The 22,122-nt window shown below is 45.5% G+C and overlaps 1 long non-coding RNA gene across 1 annotated transcript; it reads right to left on the bottom strand.

The window, feature by feature from the left end:
* Positions 1 to 1,781: 1,781 nt before the first annotated feature.
* On the bottom strand, positions 1,782 to 10,084 carry LOC112808023 (uncharacterized). Its single transcript, XR_003204243.2, has 3 exons — positions 9,930 to 10,084; positions 8,108 to 8,225; positions 1,782 to 2,987 (listed from the first exon to the last, which is right to left on the bottom strand). It is a non-coding gene; the product is annotated as an uncharacterized lncRNA (long non-coding RNA).
* Positions 10,085 to 22,122: the final 12,038 nt, after the last annotated feature.

Raw genomic sequence — 22,122 nt, 5'->3', positions numbered from 1 at the left:
ATTGCCCACGTCTTGACCTTTCCGGACTTCTGCTAAGTCTGATCCTCCCCTTAATTAATTCTGGGAACTACCCAATATCTTGCCAACAACTTCCTTTCCTGCTTCAGTCAGATGGTCAGTTTCTGTTGCTTGCAATCAGACAATGATACGCCAAGATCCTGTGCTCGTAACTGCTTGCTCTGTCTAGCGTTTATTTTGAGAACACGCGGCAGATGTTGAAGTGAAAATGAATCCACACTGAGACACTAGATCCATAAATGTGATGCGGATCTCTGTGAATTCACTCATAACAGATAATAACGGATCCTCAAAAAGGATATCACTTGATAAGGGAAAACATTAAATCACTAGCTAACATTAAGTACTCGAAGAGTTTCCTATGGCTACTGTAAAAAGTTACCTCAAGCTTAGTGGCTCAAAACAACAAAAATTTATTATCTTACAATTCTGAGGGTCAGAAATTCAAAATGCGTCCCACGGGACTACTATTAACCTGCTGGTAGGACTGGATTCCTTTCTTGAGGCTCTGGTGAGTCCACTGTCTTGCCTTTTGCTACTCCTGGAGGCTGCTGCATGCCTTGCCTAATGGACCTTTCCTCCTACAGACCCAGCAACGGCATCAGTCACCTGGAAAATCACTCTTCCGCCTCCCTCTTCCACATGTAAAAGACCCTGGGATCATACTGGGCCCACCTAGGTAATCAGGATAAGGTTCTTCTTTTAAGGGTAGCTGATTAGCAAACTTAATTCCTCCCTGTCATGGGACATAGCATGTTCTCAGAATCTGGGGGTTAGGACATGGGCATATTGAGGGGGCCAAAGACACTATCTACCACACATACTTACTGTGATGGCGAATTTTAATGGGTCAACTTGACTGGGTTGGGGATGCCCAGATTGCTGGCAAAACATGATTTCTGGGTGTGTCTGGGAAAATGTTTCAAGAAGAGATTAGCATTTGAATCCGTGGACTAAGTAAAGATCAGCCTCACTAATACAGGGGAGCATCATCCAATCTGTTGAAGGCCTATTAGAACAAAAAAGTGGGAGAAGGGCAAATTTGCTCCCTCTACTTGAGCTGAGACATCTGTCTCCGGCCCTCAGACGCCAGCACCCCTCGTTGTCAGGCTTTCAGACTCAGACTGGGCTTGACGCCATACTCACTTTCCGAATTTTCAGGCTTTTGGACTTGAACTGAATTATACCACTGGCTTTCTGGGTTCTCCAGCTTACGGATGGCAGACTGTGGAACTTCCTGGGGTTCTCTATAACCATGTGGTTCCCCATAACCGTAATTAATTCCTATAATAAATGTATATGTTTTATATATGTGTGTATATACATATATATATTTAGGAATATATATATATATGTAGGAATATATATATATATATATATATATATTCCTATTGGTTCTGTTTCCCTAATACTCCCTAATACACTTATTATATACCAAGCCTTAACATACTTCACTTTACAATTTTTCTAGTAATGCTTCTTGGGCCATGTGATGGGCTTTGTGTCCACAGCCATAGGGTATTAATGAAAAGTTCCTGTGCATAGCTTTGTGCATATGTTACCCTCTGCGACCATGAGGGTGGGGAAGGAGGCCGATTGAGAACAGGATTCGGGTGTTCTCCTGTCCCTGCCCCCAAACACCATCTTCATCTCACCACAAATCACAGCAAAACAGTACAAATGATGGTTATTCGGGTTGACTGCTTCTCATGTTTGCCTAATTACCATACAGTGAAAAGAAGTTAGTCACAACACATGTCCGATTAGCTTGTATGAGCTTTATTTGATTACAACAGTAACCTCCGTCCTGTATGCCAACCTTCATGGCTAGTTACACATGTAAAATGGTTGTCTCCTCACAACTTAAAAACATCAGAGGGAACAACAGATAGTAAAGGCATAGTAAATTATCCAGTGCCTTGATTTCCTACTGGGAGGAATGGTTAGAGCTGTGATTGCTCTTTTAGAGGGTTTGTCTATATTCTTACTCTTGGCTCCCAACGTCCTAACCATGTGAGGGGTGAGAGGAGACGGGACAGAACAGGAAGAGAAAAAAAAATGAGATTTATGTAACCGTGATAAATCTGTTCTATTACCTACATCACACACTGGACATGTTAAAAAAAAAAAAAAAAAGCATCCACAATTCAGAGCAATTGCTGCAAATCACACATCCCTGATTATATGGCAGTATTCCTAGTGGGAAAGCCAGAAGTAGTAAAGGATGGATTTTTAGTATGTCCTATGCGTTTATTTATGGTGCAACACATCATCAAACAACAGTTCACAGGCTCCAAGCTGGCCAACCGGAGGGCTTTGAAGAGAAATAATGAGCTGAGAGGTTCATGACATGCTATTAAAAAGTTTGTGATTGGATTTGGAAAATCGGATGGGTCTCCAAGGCAAGGGACCATTTCTGAGCCGTTGCACTTAGAATATTTTTTGAGCCCCAGCGCAGATATTTATGGGAAGGGAGAGTTGTTTTTGTCGCGGGTCCAGGTTCTGACTCTGCTGTGCAGCAGGGAAGTCACTTATGCTGCGGACCCAAAGTCCTGGAATAGCCATGATGTCACCTTTTTCTCCTGACCAGCCACCACTGCACAGAGGCGCGCCGTTAGCCCTGTGATGTTTCAGCTTGATTCTCCCATATACGGGTTGCAATTCCAGCCAAAACAAAGTCGGCAGGGGAGTTTACAGCCACTGAATCGCTCAAGGTGGTGCGGGCTCAGTGGGATGGAGGAGATGAGGTCAGAATGCATGCATTATGAACAAAAGGACAAGAGAAAGAAAAGGCATCGGGATGTGGGATTTGGGGCTGCCTGGTGTGTGCTTTCCAAATCAAGCCTCTGGTCTTCCAATCCATGCTTTGATGCTCTGTGTTTCCACCTTTGAGATTTTCAGTGCTTTTCTGGCCTGGGTGATGGAAGAAAGCACCCTGTTCCGGGTGGCGAACCATGGAATCCCTCTTGCTGAATTAGAAAGGAGACATTTTAGGATATGAGCTCATGAAAGAGAATAGTATTTGAAAAGGGGGAAAAAAATTACGCACACACAGTGACACATAACTAGGCCAACACAGGATGAATCTGGGGTTGAGCCATTTTGCCCATTGCAGATGACACTTTAACCCTTTGAGTCCCAGAGCCCTCCGGCACACACGGCATGAAGACAGGGCTCGGCAGGTGGCACGGCCCGCCAAGCCCGGCGCCACCCGAGGCCGAAGCTGGAAGGTCTAGGGACCCTGGGTCAGTGCTCAGCTCCCATGCCCGCACTGCGTGACCGATCACCGGACCTTTCACCCGCCATCCTTCCCATCTTCCCACCAGCGACATCATACCATAGACACGCAACCCTCACTCCCGAGAGATCTTTCAAATGGGGGGAACACTGGGGCAAAGAAATCAGGCCATGAATGTCTATTTGTGATCATTATGGAAGAAGGGAGGGGGGGATGGGCAACATGTTATGCTAATCAAGAGCAATAACTGTTGTTTCTTCAGCTTTCTTCCCAAAAGTCACATGGATGGCGGTCCATGTTCAAGCCTACTCCAGCCAAACTCTGAAATGTGCAATATTTGTTTCCTACGGGCAGGGCTGTGCTTTTTTTTTTTTTTTCTCTTCTCTTCCACTGTGGGAAAATGAACTTATTTTCAGTCACCCCTGACATCTGACCACTCGACTGATCACGAGGACACTGTGGTAAACCACAGCTCAACTTGAAATTATCTCTTTTAAGCACAGTTCCTGTGCTCTGGATGGCACCATCCCTGGTTGCCCGGCGTCGGCTCTTCTCTCTGGGAGTCCCATTTTCGCTTCCGGCCATCTACTCGAAGCGACTGGTCTTGCCCTGAAGTCTTTCAGTTGGGCTCATCCTCAAAATAAACTGAACGTAAAAAAAAAAAAAACACACACGAAACCAGTCCCCCCCTCCCCCCACCAAGCCCTCAAAGTGGCGCATTTACATATCATCCTTCTTTCTAAAAGGGGGTTGGGGGGAGGGGTGGGAAAGCATGAGAACTTCAAAGATCCTAGAAAAGAAACAAAAACAAAACGCCACTTCTCCTGATTCCTATCAGGATGGTCCAGCAGGGGTTATACATATTCCTTCTGTTTGAATCATCTCGGTTTTCATCACTGCTTTACACCTCCAGCATCCTACCATCTGCCCACTCTAAAGAAATGCAGCAAAGCATTCCAAAGACAAAGGCTGGAAGGAAATAATTTTGAACAAACCCAGGGGATGGACTTTTCTGTGCCCTTCTGTTACTGCTGTGCCCGTGGAGGGGCAGGCAGCGTGGGGAGGTCCTGAGGCACAGGCCATGGGGGCTGACGCCCCCACCCCCATGGCCCCCTTGTGCCCCGTCGTGCCTGAAGGCTGACGAGGGAGAACAGCATGTGCAGGTCTGGCTGCCCTCCTGGCAGAGGAAAGGGGGCAGTTGCGTCCTCCTCAGAACTGGTCTGTGTCGCTGGAATATAGGTCAGCATTTTCTGGACAACTCCAGGCAGACTGGAAGTGTGCAGACCCTGGCCCAGGCCCAGGTCCCCTCCCTCTCTTCCTGCCCCAAACAAGTCCACCCAGGCCCAAAGAACACAGAGAGGCCATCAGGACAGGCTAGGGCGATCTTCCCGTTTTGCTCACAAATGCTGGGGAAATATAAAGGGAGCAGAAGCTCTAGCGGTCCTGGGGCGGGGCCAAGGCACAGGCCGAGTTCAGTTGGCCAGGCCAAAGGCAGCTGCTGGCTCTCCACGCTTCCCCCCGGAGACTTCACCTCACCCCCGATTTAGACAGCAGAGTGAATGGGCAATGTGTAAGGAGCTGTGAGGGTAACGACAAAACCAAATGACTTTGCGTTCCCGAGCAGTTCAGGTGGAGGCAGAGAGAGAGTGTGGAAAACGTTTTCTTCCCAACAGCAGGATGTGTCAGAGCGGCTGGCCTTGAGGAGAGACCATTACTTTAAAGGGATGTTGGCAAATGCTTTCTGCTGAACCTTTCGGCTTGGTTAATAGCCTCCCCCCTCCCCCCCCACACACAGTTAGCAGAGGGATGAAGATACCACATGAACTGGATTTGTCTTGCGAGGTGTAACATCGATGGCCCGATTTGGGGTAATAAGCATTGCCAAGTTAGCGCTGAGCGGGCAGAAAGAAGGAACAGGACAGAATGTTGTGACACCTTGGGGTGCCCCAAAACCGGTAGCAAAAGAGCATCATGGGGCCGATTGTCCAAACTGGCCAGTGCGTGCATGCTCCAAGTAGAATGCAAGACTTGCAGATCCCAGTATCTGATTCATCGTCCTTGGATTAAAACAATGAAAATAAAACGCACTAGTGAAGGGTATTGCTCCAGGCCCAAAAGTTTGGAAAGCAAATGGAGCCTCCCAGAAAGTGGGATTTCCTTTAATTAGACTAACACTGGATGCCTAGGTCATAAGGTTGACAATGAGAAATGACCATCTGCACCGTGGGTTTAGTTGGGATTTCTTCTCACGCAAGTTAAACAGAAGTGCAGTGCGTCTCACGGTGTTCTGGGCCCTGGGCAAGGCATTTCCCCACCAACTCCATGATTTAGCCCTCCTGAGAATCTGGTGGGTCATGTATCGTTATCACTCTTGTACTGATAATGCTTTCACTGGTTGAAGTCCCAGCTGGTGTGTGAAGTGGTAGAGCTGGGTTCTCAGAAGTTTCTAGATGAGAAAAGCTATGAGCTAGAATGGAGCTTTCTTTGAATTACCTATTTGCACTATGTCGCCTAAATAAGAAGGTAGCGGGGTTGCTCATGAAATATTATCACCCCCTTTTCATTAAACAGCACATAATTTTAGAAATAAACTCTTGATGGGAAGTCTTTAGATAGCCTGATTCAAATCTGGTCTGGTATTTGAAGTACATTGAAATGGCCAGACATAAAAAGTTTGGAACTTGTAAGAGGAAAATATTGCCTTAGAAAATCGGAAGGTTAAAGATGTAAGCAAATAGGTGAGCCAATGCTAAGTACGCGTTGGCAAAGCAGGAAGAGGGAAGTTAATTTAGTCAGCATCTTAGTTGGAGTGATTGGATGCTGACCTCTCTTAAAGTAGAGAAAAAAAGACATAGTGTAATCTTGTCTGTCCTTTTTACGCCTCTTGTTTGAAAAAGGAGTGACATGGTGTGAGAGAAATAAGCTAAAAGTGCCAGTAATAAAGATGGAAAATAGATTGCCCCTACCCTCAAGGATTTCAGGGTCCAGAAAGGGAGGCAAAAAGATAGGAATGTGTACCAGGCACAAAAGCAGTGCAAAGGAGGAAAGCTTGAGTTGGAATTTAAAGACTTCGACCAAAAGAATAATTTAGGAGGGTTGGGGGGGAGGAAAAAAGAAAAGTCTATGCAAAAGCAAAGAGCATGAAAGGAGCTGACATTTGGGGGCCCCGAAGGAATCTGACGTTGCTGGAGGGGACAGCAGAGGGGCGCAGTATGGAGAGATGAGCTGGTGGAGTAGCTAGGGGGTCAGAGCCTGGATGCATGGTGGCCAGCCGCAGATAGGTCTTCAAACGTGGATTTGAATTCCCTAAGAATTACTCTTGTGGTGGTGTCAAGAGTGAGCGGTTGGTCATCTGATCAACCAAATGAAAAGCTGGTTGTTTCAAAAAAGTAATTAAATAGACAAACTCCTGGCATGATTGATTTTTTTTTAAGAGGCAGAAATAAACAGTACCAGATATGAAAAGAGACATTGAAATGGAAAGAGTAAATATTTAAAAAATCATGAGATAATCACATGGACAACTTCAGGCCAATATATTTGAAACTTCAGATACACTGTACAATTTTTAGAAAGCATAAATTATGGAAATCAACTCAAGAAGAAATTGACACTGAATAAACCTATAACCAGTAAGGGGGGAAAAATTAACTCAATAGTCAAAAATATACCACAGGCAGTACTAGTTCCAGAAGATGTTGCAAATAATTTTTCTCGGAAATTCAAGAAAGAAATAACAACCCCTAACAAAGGACCATTCTAAGGGATAGGAAAGGAGGGAAAACTCCCCAACATATTGCTTTTAAAGATTTATTTATTTTAGAGAGGGAGAGAGAGAGAGAGCACGAGCAGAAGGGGCAGAGGGAAAGGGAGAGAGAATCTCACGCAGACTCTGCACTGAATGCAGAATCCCACTCGGGGCTCTATCCCACCACACCAAGATCATGACCTGAGCTGAAACCAAGAGTCAGGTGCCCAACCAACTGCACTACCCAGGCATCCCCCCCAACATGTTTTATAAAGCCATTATAATTCTGATGTCAAAGCCAGACAAGGGCAGAATAGGACTCAATCTCACATATAAGCAGAGACCCAAAACTACTAAATAAATATAAGCAAGAAATCCAAAATGAGCTGCATAAATAGCATATAAAATACATTTTATATGGCATGTAAGGATTGTTTAACATTAAAAAATCAATCACATAGCTCATTTCATTGACATATTACAATAGAAAATGGAAAACACTCAGCAAAATTCAACACCTAATCATACTTTGGAAAAAAAAGTCTTTGCCAATGGGTTTGAATCATAACTCCATGACTTACTAGTTATTGTGTTTTAATTCTGGCAAAAACAATCTGAGCTCTGCACAAGAAAGGCCAAGAATGGATGAGGAAAGCAAAGAGGACCCAGGCAGAGAGAACCATTAGCAGATCATTTGGAAGCAAATCCAGGTAAGAGCTACAGACGTGGGAGGTTGAAGAGTCCTCGGCAGAGCCGGGCAGGGGGGCGGACCTCTGCATTCAACAAGACAGAAGACCGGCAGAAGCTGGTGACTGGCTGGAAGCGGGACGCGGTTTGTCTGGAGGACCTCTTCTAGCTTTCTGGACTAGGTAGCTGTGTGGACGGTGATTCAGTTAATCAGAACAGAAAAATGCAATTTGAAGGCTTGTCAGAAATTAGCAAGGCTCTCTTGCGTGAGGGGGAAGTAACCATTTAAGAGAACCAAGTGTCAGCAGCCTGAAAAAGAGCTGTGGTCATCACTGGATTTCAATTAACATCAGGAGAGAGAGAGAGAGGGAACATGCAAAAGAAACATTATCTGCTTTTAAAGGCCAAGATACTACCTGGCGCGGCAAAGTCACCACTTGATAACTGTTTACTGGACTGAGCCAAAGCTACCAGCAGTTTGCAGCGTGTATGGAGAAGTCAGCAGTTGTTGCTTTTGAATACCCAGAATCACAGCTGGGAGGAAAAAACAAAGTTTATCTTGAAAGCATATAGGAAATCTAGGGTTAAGAGGTACCTAATAACGGTATTATTAGCGATAAAAAATATTCAAAACAGCAAAGAGAAAAGATATTTCTATTTTCTTTAATCATACTCTATTGTACATTTTGTTATGTTTTTATAAATAGTTATGACATTCTTGGATTAAAAGTTCAGCTTTGGGGGCGCCTGGGTGGCTCATTTGGTTAAGCACCCGACTCTTGATTTCGACTCGGGTCATGATCTCAGGGTTCTGAGATGGAGCCCCACATCGGGCTCCGAGGTCAGCGGGGAGCCTGCTTGAGATTCTCTCTCCCTCTCCCTCCGACCGTCCCCCTGCTTGCTCTCTCTGTCTCTCTCTAATAAAATAAATAAATCTTTTTTTATAAAAGTTCAGCTTTGCTCACCACAGGTTTAGCTTTTATAGAACATAACAAAATATAGTACCTTGGCCCTCAACGATCCCTGTGTCCCCAGTGCACTGTAGCCACATGCGGGCAGTGACCACAACTCCCTTTTCCTGCCCCATCTTCGATTCTCTAATATGGCCTCCCAACTACATAATATCCACGTATGTCCACTCATCACACTGTGACCTGAATATGTATAAAAATCTGTAGCAATAAACCAAGCCAAGTCACCCTTTTACTATGTGTGTGCAAAGTGTCAAGAAAGGTATCATCTGAACATTTCTGCCTAGCCTGGGGAAAGAATGGACAAGACCATAGAACGTGGAAAGCCTTCGAATGTAGCGATACCCCACTGAAGGCAGCATCACGCAGCTGACCAAAAGCTTCGTTAAGAGCAAGACCAGTCTTCCCCCCAAGACGGTTGAGAATGACAATGATTTCATTTGGCTTTAAGGAAATTCGTTCAGGCCTAAGTTGGGTGGACAGTGCTGGAAAAGTGAGTGCCCCCCCCACCCCCCCAGAGCTTGGTAATTGTTTGCTAACTGCCTGGTGCTTAAACCTCAACCTTTGGGACTCCGGATTAGAGATGGCATTACCCAGGGACCCAACCCAGATCAGAGTGAGAATGTATTAGAACCCTTTGCCGGGAGCAGTCTCCTGCTGATCTGAAGCAAGTGGCAAGATCCACAGCAGGACAAAGGAACTTTTGAAAAGGACTTGAAAAGAGCTCACTTGCTCTGCGGTTAACCCATCAAAGGCATCTTCCTGTAACCCGGAGGACAGCAGGCCTCGACATGTGCTGGCCATTTGGAAAACAGATTCATATGGAGTAGATCAAACATTTCAGGAGAGCCCCTTGCCTTGAAAATATGGGGCCTTATGAAAATCATTAAGCAATTCATTGATATTTATTTGCTTACACTGTGCTTCAGCAGAGCAAGCTGGAAGATGAGGTTGAGAACCATTGACCCAGTTTCAGAGGCCCTAGTTCAAGAAAGAAGGATTCCCTTACATGCCTGATTTTAAAGAGCCTTTTAAGAAGAGGGCCCTACCACACAGCTGGGTGGAAAGATGGTCTTGGCTCCCTTCAACTGTGTATTAGGTTAACAACCACTCAAGCTTCTTAGAAACCTAGAAATCCCCAGGCAGTTAGAGGAATTCCACAGGGCTAAGAAAACGCTTGCAATCTCAGGGCTTTAAGCGGAAAAATATTTCCAAACATCTTCCTTCCTCACTGTGTGCACTTTGTGTCAGCCACGCCCAGCCTCACCAAACATGGCCACTCCACAGCACGTCCCATCATCTGAGGATCCAACCCCTTCATTCCGGCTCAGGTCCAGCAGACCTGGAAATGAACAAGGAGCAAGTCCGTATTTTCGCTTTGGGAGTTACCAGGTTATTCTGCCTGAGCTCCTTCTAAACAAAAGCCACTCCACCATCTGACGCTGGGAACTTTGCTTCTTTAAAGTTTAAGGAAATAGTCCCTCAAGATTCATCAGCCTCCTAACCTCAACTTCCCTTTTACTCAGATGCCAAGTTCCCATGAGTACAGAAAGGCTCAGCGGGATGCCATCATTCTTACACTTTGGGCTTTCAAATGATCTATACTTTGGGGGATGCCAAATACATAGCCTCCGAGCCTCTGGGAAGAGAGGGGGAGGCTGGCTCTAGGGAGCGAGGCTCAACTTCTCCCAGAACAGTACAGAGGTTGAAAGTCTGTCCTCAAATACTCAACACATATGTTTTGAAAACCATTAAGTTCCAAAATTAAAAAACAAATGTAAAAGATCCAGCACTGGTTCTTGCACAAAGCAGATACTCAAGGAATGCTTGTTGATGGATGAATTTGTTAGCTGATAAATATGAGAAATACAGTCTGCCTTGTACCACATGGCAGCTGAAACTGCTAGGAAGACATTTGTCCCTGATTTGTCATTACACGAGTTATGGAAAATGAGTCACCTAAACCCTACCTGTGTTCACAAAGCCCTCCCAGTGCTCACCTGTTTGTCATGTTCGAAAGGAGCAATGTCACATGCACATGACTTTGAATTGCTAATTAACTTCTTGTGATCTCCCCAAAGTCACGGATTCCCAAGGGAAAAATTCTGTCTTATTATTTGTCTACTTAAATTTGGAGGGTAACTGCCTCAGGATCCAACACGGAGTCTTGCTGAGCAAAGCACATACTCATATATTTAATAACTGTTTGTTGACTGATTGATTTGTTCCTTGATATATGTTAGAAATACAGTCTAGTTTGCACCATATGGCAGTTAAAACTCCAGTACACAAAAAGCGTCATTCTCTGCTACTTTTTTATAGTACTTAGAAGAAATGTTGTCTTGGAAGATCTTTTCTGTGGTCTCAAGTTAACCTTGGACATCTATATTTAAGAGGGAATAATGTGGTTTTTTATGCGGGGAGATAAGATAGCAAGTACATAAATATTGTTACCACAAATATGGCAACACTGCAGTAACATTTTCTGTTGGTTGACAGAGACATTGGTTCATTTCTAGTAGGACCATGACCACCATTTCTTTCCTTCCTTCCTTCTTTCCTTTTTTTCTTTCTTTTTTCTTTCTTTCTTTTTTTCTTTCTTCTCCCCACTAAGCTGAGAGCTCAACATGGGGCTCTATCCCAGGACCCTGAGATCATGACCTGAACTGAAGGCAGACACCTAACCATCTGAGCCACCCAAGTGCCCCATGACCGCCATTTCTATAGTAGATGGAGGGAGCCTTAGTTATGACAGGTCCTTTGTTGATGAACTGATTAGGCTTTTCAAAGTATAAGATCTAGTCTTGATACTTTTCAGATGGAGGAAGGGAGGGAGGGAGGAAGGGGAAGAAGGGAGGGAGGGTGAAAGGTAAAGAAAGAACAAAAGAAAAAACTATTTGTGGAAGTATCCACATACCTGATCTAACCACTTATTAACTTCTAGCATGTACCTATATATAACAGATACGTCATTATAGAAGAGTTTAAAAAAGAGAGAAATTCCAACCTTAGGACTCTAGTTGGAAAGTCCTTCCCCCACGAAACACTGCTGTTATCAATGACCACTTAACCCAACTGCATCTTGTTTCCGGGCCTACAGAAAGCTCACGCTGGGGGGCTACCCCAACTTTAGAACTTCAAACTAACACTCTACTCATCGGTGCTTCACATGAGCATGTTCTTTGAAAGAAGCCTGAGAAATGGGCCTGTACAGATGCTTGTACTTCTCATAACTGGGACAGCAGTCCTCCTCAATCCTGTGTGGGCTCCGTGGTTGACCCTGAAGGCGCCCATTCCTTTAGCCAGCCCATCAAGCCAGGGGCCGTCTGCTGTCTGTGCAAAGAGCCAGCACATAGGACGAGCTCATTCCCTCTGTGCTGAATAAGTGAATTTTCCTATCAGCCCAGGGAAGCAACAATATGATGCCCATGTACTGGACACGGGAAGTGAAATATGAAGAGAGTAAGTAACGTGCCCAGGCTGTTGGGAGAGCCCTCACTCACGCCACTGTCTCTCTGACTGGCCTCAGCAGAGGGCCCTCCTGGGAGAAGGCAGCCATGTGCCTAGGGACTCCAGTCTGCGTTATATCCAGGGGGTTACTTTTAAGGGGATTGTTTCTTTTTGCTGTTAGTTTAAAAAAAAACCTCGTTCAATCCCTTGAAGATTAGCTAAGAAGAGAGCTCAACCACTAGGTCTGTATGACAGTGTTTCCCTATGACCGCTTTTTCTAAATCAGGAAATGGTTACTTGGGCCTACTCAGAGCTCTACCTCTTCCTCCCTTCTCGAGGCTTCGTTGACAAGGAAAGTGGTCTCTACACCAAGGAGTGTGCCGTTGCTTTTCACGGGCTGCCACAGCCCGCCACCTCTTTCTGAAAGGAGCGGTGGCCATTTCTTCTCCAGAACTTTATGACTAAATGCTGCCATTTTCCAGCAACATCTAATTAAGTAAACAACAGAACACAGGTGTTCAGTAACAATCATCACATAAATACGCCACTTAAAGATCAAAAATTTCTAAAGAGAGCGACCAGAGGCTACCAAAAATTTACTCTACATGATTTCTTGATAAGTAACTGTGTAATGCTTACATACAAAGCAACCCAGAGTGATGACAAGAGTTCAAAATGGCACCGTGGCTCACAAATCCAAAACCCGTGTTGTAGTGAAATTCACTGCAACGGGATTCCACTCGGGTAGGACTTTGACAGGAATTGGTTATACATGAGTCGTACTGGTCATGTTTACTGAATCTACACATGGACAAAAACTGTATATCCAAAAAAAGGGGGGGGCGCCTGGGTGGCTCAGATGGTTAAGCATCTGCCTTCGGCTCAGGTCATGATCTCAGGGTCCTGGGATTGAGCCCCGCATCGGGCTCCCTGCTCGGCGGGGAGTCTGCTTCTCCATCTACCCCTCCCCTCACTCATGCTGTCTCTCTCTCTCTCTCTCTCTCTCTCTCTCTCAAATAATAAATAAAGCCTTAAAAAAAAAAAAAAAACCGGGAGGGAAGAAAGGAGTAGACCAACCGTGTTATAATGGGAGAAAGCCTGAATGTAGGCAGACGGGCAGAAGAAGTGGGTTTGTATAAACTGACTTGACCGTATTCTGAATCTGGTGATTGAGATGATGCTATTGCCCAGGAATATTACTCATTTGGAGTAAGAAACTATGTCAATCACCTAACACAATGTCTGCCACGTGGGCTTGGTGTTTTGGTCTAGCTGTCCATGCCAGTCACTGAGACCAGCTGAATACCACTGATACCATGCCAGTCAAGGCTACAGCAAGGTGAGGAAGCATGAGAATAAAATTGCTCGTGCTATTCTGCTTTGAGCCCTAGCCCTGGTATGCCCATGCTCACCGTGAGTGGTTCATTCTGGATCTAGGTTAGGAATGGGTGTATTCCCCCATGAAACACAACAAAACACTCATTGTCATTTCCGCCCTCCCCTCCAAGCCCCGCCTGATGCAATCTCATCCACCCAGCAGAGCTCCTATCGAATGCCACCTCCTCTGTCACGTTTCCCTGGACTCTCCAAGCAAATGTTTTCACTCTTTTCTTGAACATCTTAAAAACCCTGGCTTTTCCCCTTCTGAGGCTACTTATCCCACTCTGCATGTTACAGGGCTGTCTCTTTGCCTTATCCCCTATTTGAGTTTAAGTCCCTTGAAAGCAGAGATCAGTCTTATCTCTACATTTCTTACAGGCTGAGGGCAGGGCGTCGGGCTTGAAGCTCAATAAAAATGCGTTGAGTTGCAGTGCGTCATGACGCACCCGGGCTGCTGGGCCCTCGGCCAGCCTCAGAGTCCAGAACACAATGGGTCCTTGTACTCCCCACTGTGCACACCCACAAACATATACTAAACACCTGGAAACACGGAGACACTTCGTTGCTTGGCAAATCCTCTCCCTCCCAGGGTGTCTTCTCTTTTGAAGAGGCTGCTCTGACAGCTGGCCTGCTGATGGTTAGATGGGGCTCTCCCTGGAAGGGCCATCACGGCAGCGAATGGCCAAGTTCACCGTGCCAGGAACCAAGAAAAGAGAAAGGGTCCAAGTAGGAGAGTCTCGATGCCAAGAATGTGCTCTCAGATGCAGAGCGGAGAGGGAAGCGGGGAGCACTGCCGTGGAGGAAAGCCCCTCCCACTCCTGCACCTGATCCTCCACCGGCAGGGCTCTTGCAGAGGGGCCTCCCGTCCTGGGGTCCGGGGAGGCCGGCGCCACTCCAGCACGAGACGCTGGGGCAGCGACGCTGTCTGCCCTTTATTAAATACGAATGGCACCGTGCGGTTTCCAGGAACTTCAGTGGGAAGCTTGATTCCCCCCAAACCCTCAGGACATCTCCCAGTTCCTGAAAGGATTATTATCGTTACTGGTATTAGGACTTACAAAGCCTGCGTCATTTTTAAAAAATCTTCTTAAAGGAAAAATGGTAGAGTAAGCACAGGCGTGAAGCTTCTAGAACGTGTCCCGAGAGTCTGCTTCCTTCACAGGAACGACATACCCTGTTGGATTCTAGTTGGGCACAAGGCAGAAGGGTTCAGGCTTCTCCTCCAAGCCCAGGCAGGGTTGCCAGCCAGGTTTAGCAAATAAAAATACAGGACACCCAGTTCAATTTGACATTCAGATAAACAATGAACACCGTTTTTGTATGAGTATGTCCCAAATATTGCATGGGACATACTTACACTGAAACAACATTTGGTGTTGATCTCAAATTCAAGTTGAACGGATTATCCTGTATTTTATCAGGCAACCGGGAGCCCAGGGAGAGTCAGGACAGTAAAGAGATTTTCACCAACAAAAGCCTCTTTTAAAGCCCCAGCTGAATGGCTTTGGACGACATTTCAATTCAGACCCTGCATTTTCCCTGGAGTGTGAGCTCAGTGTCATCGACAAACAATTGGGAGAATGAGCGTTCAGTGAACATTCTGCCCCTTCCTTGCCCTTAGCAGCCTGTGGCAAAGTGCTCCCCCTCAGCCAGCTGGGGAGGAAAAAAAAGCTTTCTCTTTTAAGATGGCTCTCCCCTCCCCTTATACAGATTGGGTTGTTTCTTGGGTTTGCTGGAGAGCTGCTGGGGCTAATTGTTTGCAGACCACGGTCCATCCAGGCCCGCCAACTGTGGGCTGGGAGGTAAAGAGCAAGGCGTTTGGAGTCCGGCAGACCTGGCTGGCAATTCTGTCTCTGCCATTTCCTGCCTGTGCCACATCGGCCACGTTGCTTACCCTCTCTGGGTACTGGTTTCTGCACTGATGATACGAGGGTACTCGCGGCGGGGCGGGAGCGGGTGTGAAGTAGGGGTCACGTGAGACCGGAGCACATAAGGCGCTCATCACAGTGCCTGACACGGCGTAGGGCTCCCTTAATCTGAGTCTTGTTACTATTGTTGCCTGTCTTTGCTAGGTCACACCTGGCAGGTGGCACCTGGGATTGAGTCTCCTCAAGCCCGGACCTTGGAAACACGGGAACACAGATGTCAGAAGGTCATCAAGCCTTGTGCACCAGGAGGTGTGGCTTGGGGGAAAGATGGGTCCATCTGACCCCTGCGGCCCCGCCTCCTTCAGTCCCGCAGCACCTGGCCGACTGACCACCTGTCAGGTCAGTGAACAGATGACTACTTGGACCGGCATTCGGTCACCACAAACATGTACTGGGAGTCTGAAGTCTACCTTAAGAAATGGGGGAAAGAGAAAGAGAAAAAGAAAGAGAAAGCGGGGGGAGGGAATCACTGACGTGAGGAAGAGGGAGAGGGTATCTCAGAGATTTCTTATGAGGAATCAATGAAATAATCTCAGTAAGTATTAGAACAGGGCAGGCAAATAACAACAGCTTAATCGATGTTAGCTATTATTATTTGGGACACCTCAAAGAATGGGCAGGATTTTCATAAAGAGAGAAAGGAATTTGTAACTTAGAAGAAAAAAATATTTGAAGTTACGATGAAGCCGACCTTAAATGTGTGAAGGATGAATTGGGACCTGGTTTTCCAGGCGGTGTTGCTGTGGAAGAGTTTGAACAGGGCCTGTGATATTTCTAGCAAACCTATGCTGTGAAAAGCTTGCTCTCACAAGATGTGTAAGGTGGACGCAACAGAAAGACTGGGGTAAGCAGGAGGCTCTTGAGGTGGAAAAAGCAGATGGGCAGTGACATGACCACGGGCTTGGGGAGGGCACCGAAGTGTTGGGAGGGAAGGGGAGAGGCAGGGAGGGAGGAGGCACTGAAGAAAGCAAGTACGCAAGCCCGGGGCTGCCTGGGTGGCTCAGTCGGTTAAGTGTCTGACTCTTGATTTCAGCTCAGGTCATGATCTCAGGGTCGTGAGATCAAGCCCCGCATGAAGCTCTGCGCTCAGCACAGAGTCTGCTTGAGATTCTCTCTCTCCCTCTGCCCCTCCCCCCTGTTCATCCTTTCTCTCTCAAATAAATAAATAAATCCTAAAAAACATGCAAGCTTGGCTACCAACTGGATATCACTGGTCAGGAAGAAGAAAGAACCAAAGTTTCAGGATTAAAAGAATTTTGGCTGTTGCCCGAGGCAGACCCTGGTTTGTTTGTTTTTGTTCTTCCCATCCCACATTTGCCATCACCCCACCATTCTGACATTTTGTTCAAATATTCACCCTCCTCTAAGTGGCCACTGCTTCATAGAAGACACACCTATCGTCAGCCCCAGGGGGTGGGGGTGGGTATTGATTTGTCTAAGACACTCAGGTGGCTCCATTTTCTTGCCGGGAAGCAGATTGGGCACGAGCATATATGGCAAAATTCTTGGCAAAAAGAAGCAAATGAGTGGAAACAACCCAAATATCTATCGAGTAGGGATGGCTAAACAAAATGTGGTATATCCATACAATGGAATATTATGTGACAATAAAAAGAGAATGAAATACTGATTCATGGTAAAACATGGAGAGGCCTCAAAACATTATACTAAGTGAAAGAACTCACACACAAAAAGACTACGTATCACATGACTCCATTTAAACAAAATGTTCAGAATTGGCAAATCCATTTAAAGACAGAAAGTAGGTTAGTGGTTGTCGGGGGTTGGGGGAAGAGGAGCATAGGAAGTGATTGTTAATGGATATAAGATTTCTTCAAGGGCAATACAAATCTTCTAAAATTAATTGTGGTGGGCGCCTGGGTGGCTCAGATGGTTAAGCGTCTGCCTTCGGCTCGGGTCATGATCCCAGGGTCCTGGGATCGAGTCCCGCATCGGGCTCCCTGCTCCTTGGGAGCCTGCTTCTCCCTCTGCCTCTCTCTCTCTCTCTCTCTCTCTCTGCCTCTCTCATGAATAAATAAAAAAAATCTTTAAAAAAAAATTAAATTAAATTAAATTAAATTAATTGTGGTAATGGCTGCCAATTCTGTGATTATACTAAAAACCATTGAATTGTACACTTTAAATAGGTTAATTATTTGGTAGGCAAATTATATCTCAATAAAGCTGTTATTAATTTTTTCCTTAGAAAACCAAAAGGAAGACTTCTAGGGAGATTTCTGGAAAATGTTTTATCGCTCTTGAAAAGAAGCACAGAGAAGAGTTGGCTTCTCTTGATGGAGGCTGACCTCTCTGCATATGATCCCCGGAGCTGTTGTGGATGTCTACCCACCATGACAGGAACCAACACAAGTCAGGACTGACCCACAGGGCAGGCCAGAGCCCAGAGAAGCCCCTAGACTTCTCCTTACCTAGAATAATAAGTTTCCTTATATTTTAGGCCAACTGAGTTGGGCTGTTCTGTCACTTCTAGCCATAACATAACATAGCATTCTAACTGATACAGTTCCATTAACAGAAATTTTTAGGTCAGGGGAAAAGTTGGTTTTCAGAGAAACTATGCATTTACATTAATTTAGAAGCGCAAGTGTAATGCAAGTGAAAACGTGAAGTGTGGTTCAAGATCTGGAGAAAGGGATGGAGGGAGGGATGGATGAACAGATGGACGGATGGGTGGGTGGATGGATGGATGGATGGATTGATGGATGGGTGGATGGACTGGGGAGTTACTTACAGCAGAAGGCTGAAGCCCAAGGGAGCGCAAAGACAGAGGGCAGAGAGGAGTCTCCTGGACTTCCTCCACTGAACCGGGAGGGAGAGCAAGAGAAAGGAGTGCAGGATTCTGCAAACAAAAGAGGTTGAAAAAGACAAGGGGAAACTGGGAAATGCTGTAAATGCTGTCATGCAAGCCAAAAAGGGGATTCGGGAAGAAGGGGATTGAAGTTTGGGTCAAATTCTACAGAAGCCGAGAAAGAAATAGCCCAGAAAATACATTTAGATATACAACTAGGAGGCCAGTATAAGAAAAGGTTGTTTCTGAATTTGAGTGGAGTGATGGTGACACAGGCCAGATTTCAGAAGATATGAGCCGAGGGGGCAGCGACTGAACACTGAGGAAGTTAAGACACCATGTACGCACCTCCTTACAGAAGTCTGGTCCCCATGGAAAGCTTTACTGAATTCACCGGTACCTGGTTGTGCTCCCCTTCCCAGCATGTGGAAGATGGTGCTTCTCAGTGCACCTGTCCTTCTGTGGGCATGAAGAAGCAATACATTCTTGTCAGGCCACCCAGAAGGAGGGGCTGTTTCTCATCATAACCTAGTCCTATCCTTGCTAACAGAGAGATGACAGGAAGAAAGGTAGGAAAGAGAACAGCAAAGTCCAGAAAGGGGTGCTTTTATTCTGGGTTTTGAGTTTTCATTTTCTTTACAAAGATTTTATTTATTTGTTTATTTGAGAGTGAGAAAGAGAGAGAGCACGAGTGTGGGGTGAGGGGCAGAAGGAGAGGGAGAAGCAGACTCCGCACCGAGCAGGGTACCGGACCCTGGGATCATGATCTGAGCCGGAGGCAGACACTTAACCAAGTGAGCCACCCAGGCGCCCCTGATTTTTCATATTTTTAGGGCAAGTGAGACCCAAGCATGTTAGGGAGATGGAAAGAGTCTGTAGGGAGGAAGGACCTGAAGAAGACAAAGCAGCGTCCTGCAGAAAGCAGGAAATATGGCAATGTATAAGCCAGCAGTGGGTCTGTGCCCTTCTTCTTCCAGAAAAGAAGTACAAATCCAGGCCCAAGATGAGTACCCAGGTAGTTGGATTGGAGAGGGAAGCTGAGGGCGCCTACGCACTCCACTTCCTAGACAGGGGAGTGGAGGTTGGAGCTTGGAATCCCAGGCCCCTGAAGGATGACTGGCAAGGACACCCACTGAATGCATCTCATTCCTGTGCTTTAAATTCTATAGGCATGTCTTACACAGAATCATCGTTATTTAAAAAGTGACTTAAGTCATGCCCAGAAAGGGTTAAAACTGTTTTGTTCTAAGTTCTTGCCCAGCCCCCGCCTCCACTGTTTCCCAGTGTTCCTTTACCCAAATTCGTTATTCCATTGACAGGCCAGTGCTGGTCCCCCACAGAACAACACATGCTGTGCTCTCCCTGTGAGCGCACTTGTGATGAACTTTGAGCCACACATCTGCTGCAGAGAAGGAACGCGTATTCCCAAATGGCTGACATTAGCTGAAGATTCTGGGTTCATCTCTACCATAGCGGATTTTTGTTAGATAGGCTGCCGGAGAATCAGAGGAATACATTTATCTGCTATGCCTATACCTCATTACAATGCATGCCCAACTATTGTTCTTTCCATCAGCTTGATGTTATTCTGACTCTGTTTCTGCAAAGTGAATATTTGGATTGAAACCGGTGTCCATCCTCATTTACCCTCCAAGCCATTGGTGTATCTGGGCTAAGGATGTATTTTCCTGATGTCGCCACTCCAAGCCTCTTTCTTTGATTTAAAAGCATGGGTTGGCAAACGTCATGTGTAAAGGCCCAGAAAGTAAATATTTTAGGCTTTGTGGGACATAAAAATCTCTGTTGCAACTACTCAACACTGTCATTGCCGCATGAAAGCAGCCAGAGAAAATACTTACGTGAATAAGCCTGGTTGTGTTCCAATAATACTTTATTTACAAAAAAGCGGGTTGGATTTAGCCCATGGGCGATAGGTTGCCAACCCTGACTGAAAGTATGGATTAGCAAGAAGGCATCAGGTGAACTGGTAGATAAACACCAGTATCTTTTCATGTGTTTGTCTCCGAAGAGAAAAAAGTAACTACAACATTTTGTTGGACACTTTATTTCTTTTGCAGACAACAGTATGACACCCCCCCTTCTAATATATTACATCTTAAGATTTTAGATTTCTCTCTCATGCACAAAAAAGGTTGAGGGAAACAGTAGAATTTAATTCAGCGAAGAGGGGGTTAAATAGCTAAAAATTGTAGGGCAAATGTATCACTTATCCGAAAACATAGCCTCTTCTTCAGAAACTGATTCACCCAGGCATTGAGTTGGTTATAAGAGATGTAAAGTAAAAACAAATTTGCTGACCTTCATTTCAGAGATCAAAGGTTAAATTCATACCCTGTAGGATGGTTCTGTTAAATCACTCCCAAGCTGCCTGGTGACACATTTTCAAAAAATATTTCTCTCCAGCTTTATCAAGTGTTCTTTGTGTTCTGGAAATAAGATTTGAAGTCCCAGCTGGAGCTGAGACGTCATGAGTCTTAACTGAAATTCTTTTCCAACGATATCCAGAGGCCTATGGTTCGTTGGGATAGAAGTTAGTTGCAGGGGTTAATATCTCTGAGTCTAGTTGTTCATCGAAGATTGAAATTACCATTTTACACTGAATAATCAAGGATAGTACGAACCATGAATAGATAAAGAGCTAAAACTGTCCACTTGGACGTCCTGGAAGGGGCTGAATAAACCCGTCTTAGCTTGGAATGTCCATCGGTGACTGTTCCCCATATCTTCCCCTCAGAGCAGAACCCCAACAGTTCAAAAATTAGGAAAACTGTGTGCACAAATTAGTCCAACTCGAAATACATTTGTTGAAAAACAAAGCAAACTTCCTAGCTCTTTAATTGTAAACTCACACAAAACCTTTCAACAGCAGTGGTTCACAAAATTCATGTTGTGACAAAGTTTATTGAGTCCACAGTGAGGTGAAAAATTTAGGACACTGGCATAGATATTTTATAGAGCCAGATGCATTTCATTTTAAGGGCCTTCCTCCAGTCTATTCCCATGTTAATCAATCAAATTTAATTAACTTTAATTAAAGAATTAGTTACTCAGTAAAATAATGTCAACAGCCCTACATTGGTCCTGAGTTGTCTTAAACCACAATAGCTATGGACTGAGTTGGGTCCCCTCCAACCATCTGTGTGATGGTTCTTAGAGATATTAGGTCTTTGTTTTGTTTTGTTTTTAAAAGATTTATTTATTTAGAGAAAGAGAGAGAGCATGACAGAGGAGGGGCAGAGAGGGAGAGAAAGAGAGAGAGAGAGAGAATCCTCAAGCAAACCCTACACTGAGCGTGGAGCCCAACGTGGGGCTCAATCTCATGACCGTGAGATCGCGACATGAGCTGGAATTGAGAACCGGCCACTTAACCGACTGAGCCATCCAGGTGTCCTGAGATACCAGGCCTTTGGGAGACAACTGGAGTTAGATGGGCTCACGGTGGGTGGGGGACCCTCATGATGGTCTCAAAGAAGAGGAGAAAAGATAAACCACACAGCAAGAAGGTGGCATTGGTAAGCCAGGAAGAAGGTCCTCACCAGGAACCAGACTGGCCCGGATCTTGATCTTGGACTTCCCAGAACGGCGAGACATTAATGTGTGTTGTCTCAGCCTCCCAGCCCATGCTACTTTGTTATGGCAACCCAAGCTGACCAAAACAATAATTCTACTATGTAATGAGTAGGGAAGTGAGAAGATAGAGGGTGTTATTGAAACTTTAATTTCCAGCACTTGCTGGCTCAATAGAGAATAACAAATCTGGATTTTCTTCTGCACAGAGTTCAGAGGGTAGGTCATCGCTGGCCAACCTCTAAGAATCTAGAATGTATGAACTGAGCTGAATGACCCTTTGTCTTTTGGGGGTGTGTGTGTAT

The sequence above is a fragment of the Callorhinus ursinus genome, unplaced genomic scaffold (assembly GCF_003265705.2).
Source record: "Callorhinus ursinus isolate GAN/ISIS: 27379988/994484 unplaced genomic scaffold, GSC_fseal_2.0 scaffold32, whole genome shotgun sequence".
NCBI lineage: Eukaryota > Metazoa > Chordata > Mammalia > Carnivora > Otariidae > Callorhinus > Callorhinus ursinus.
This window is presented reverse-complemented; position numbering and strand designations above follow the sequence as displayed.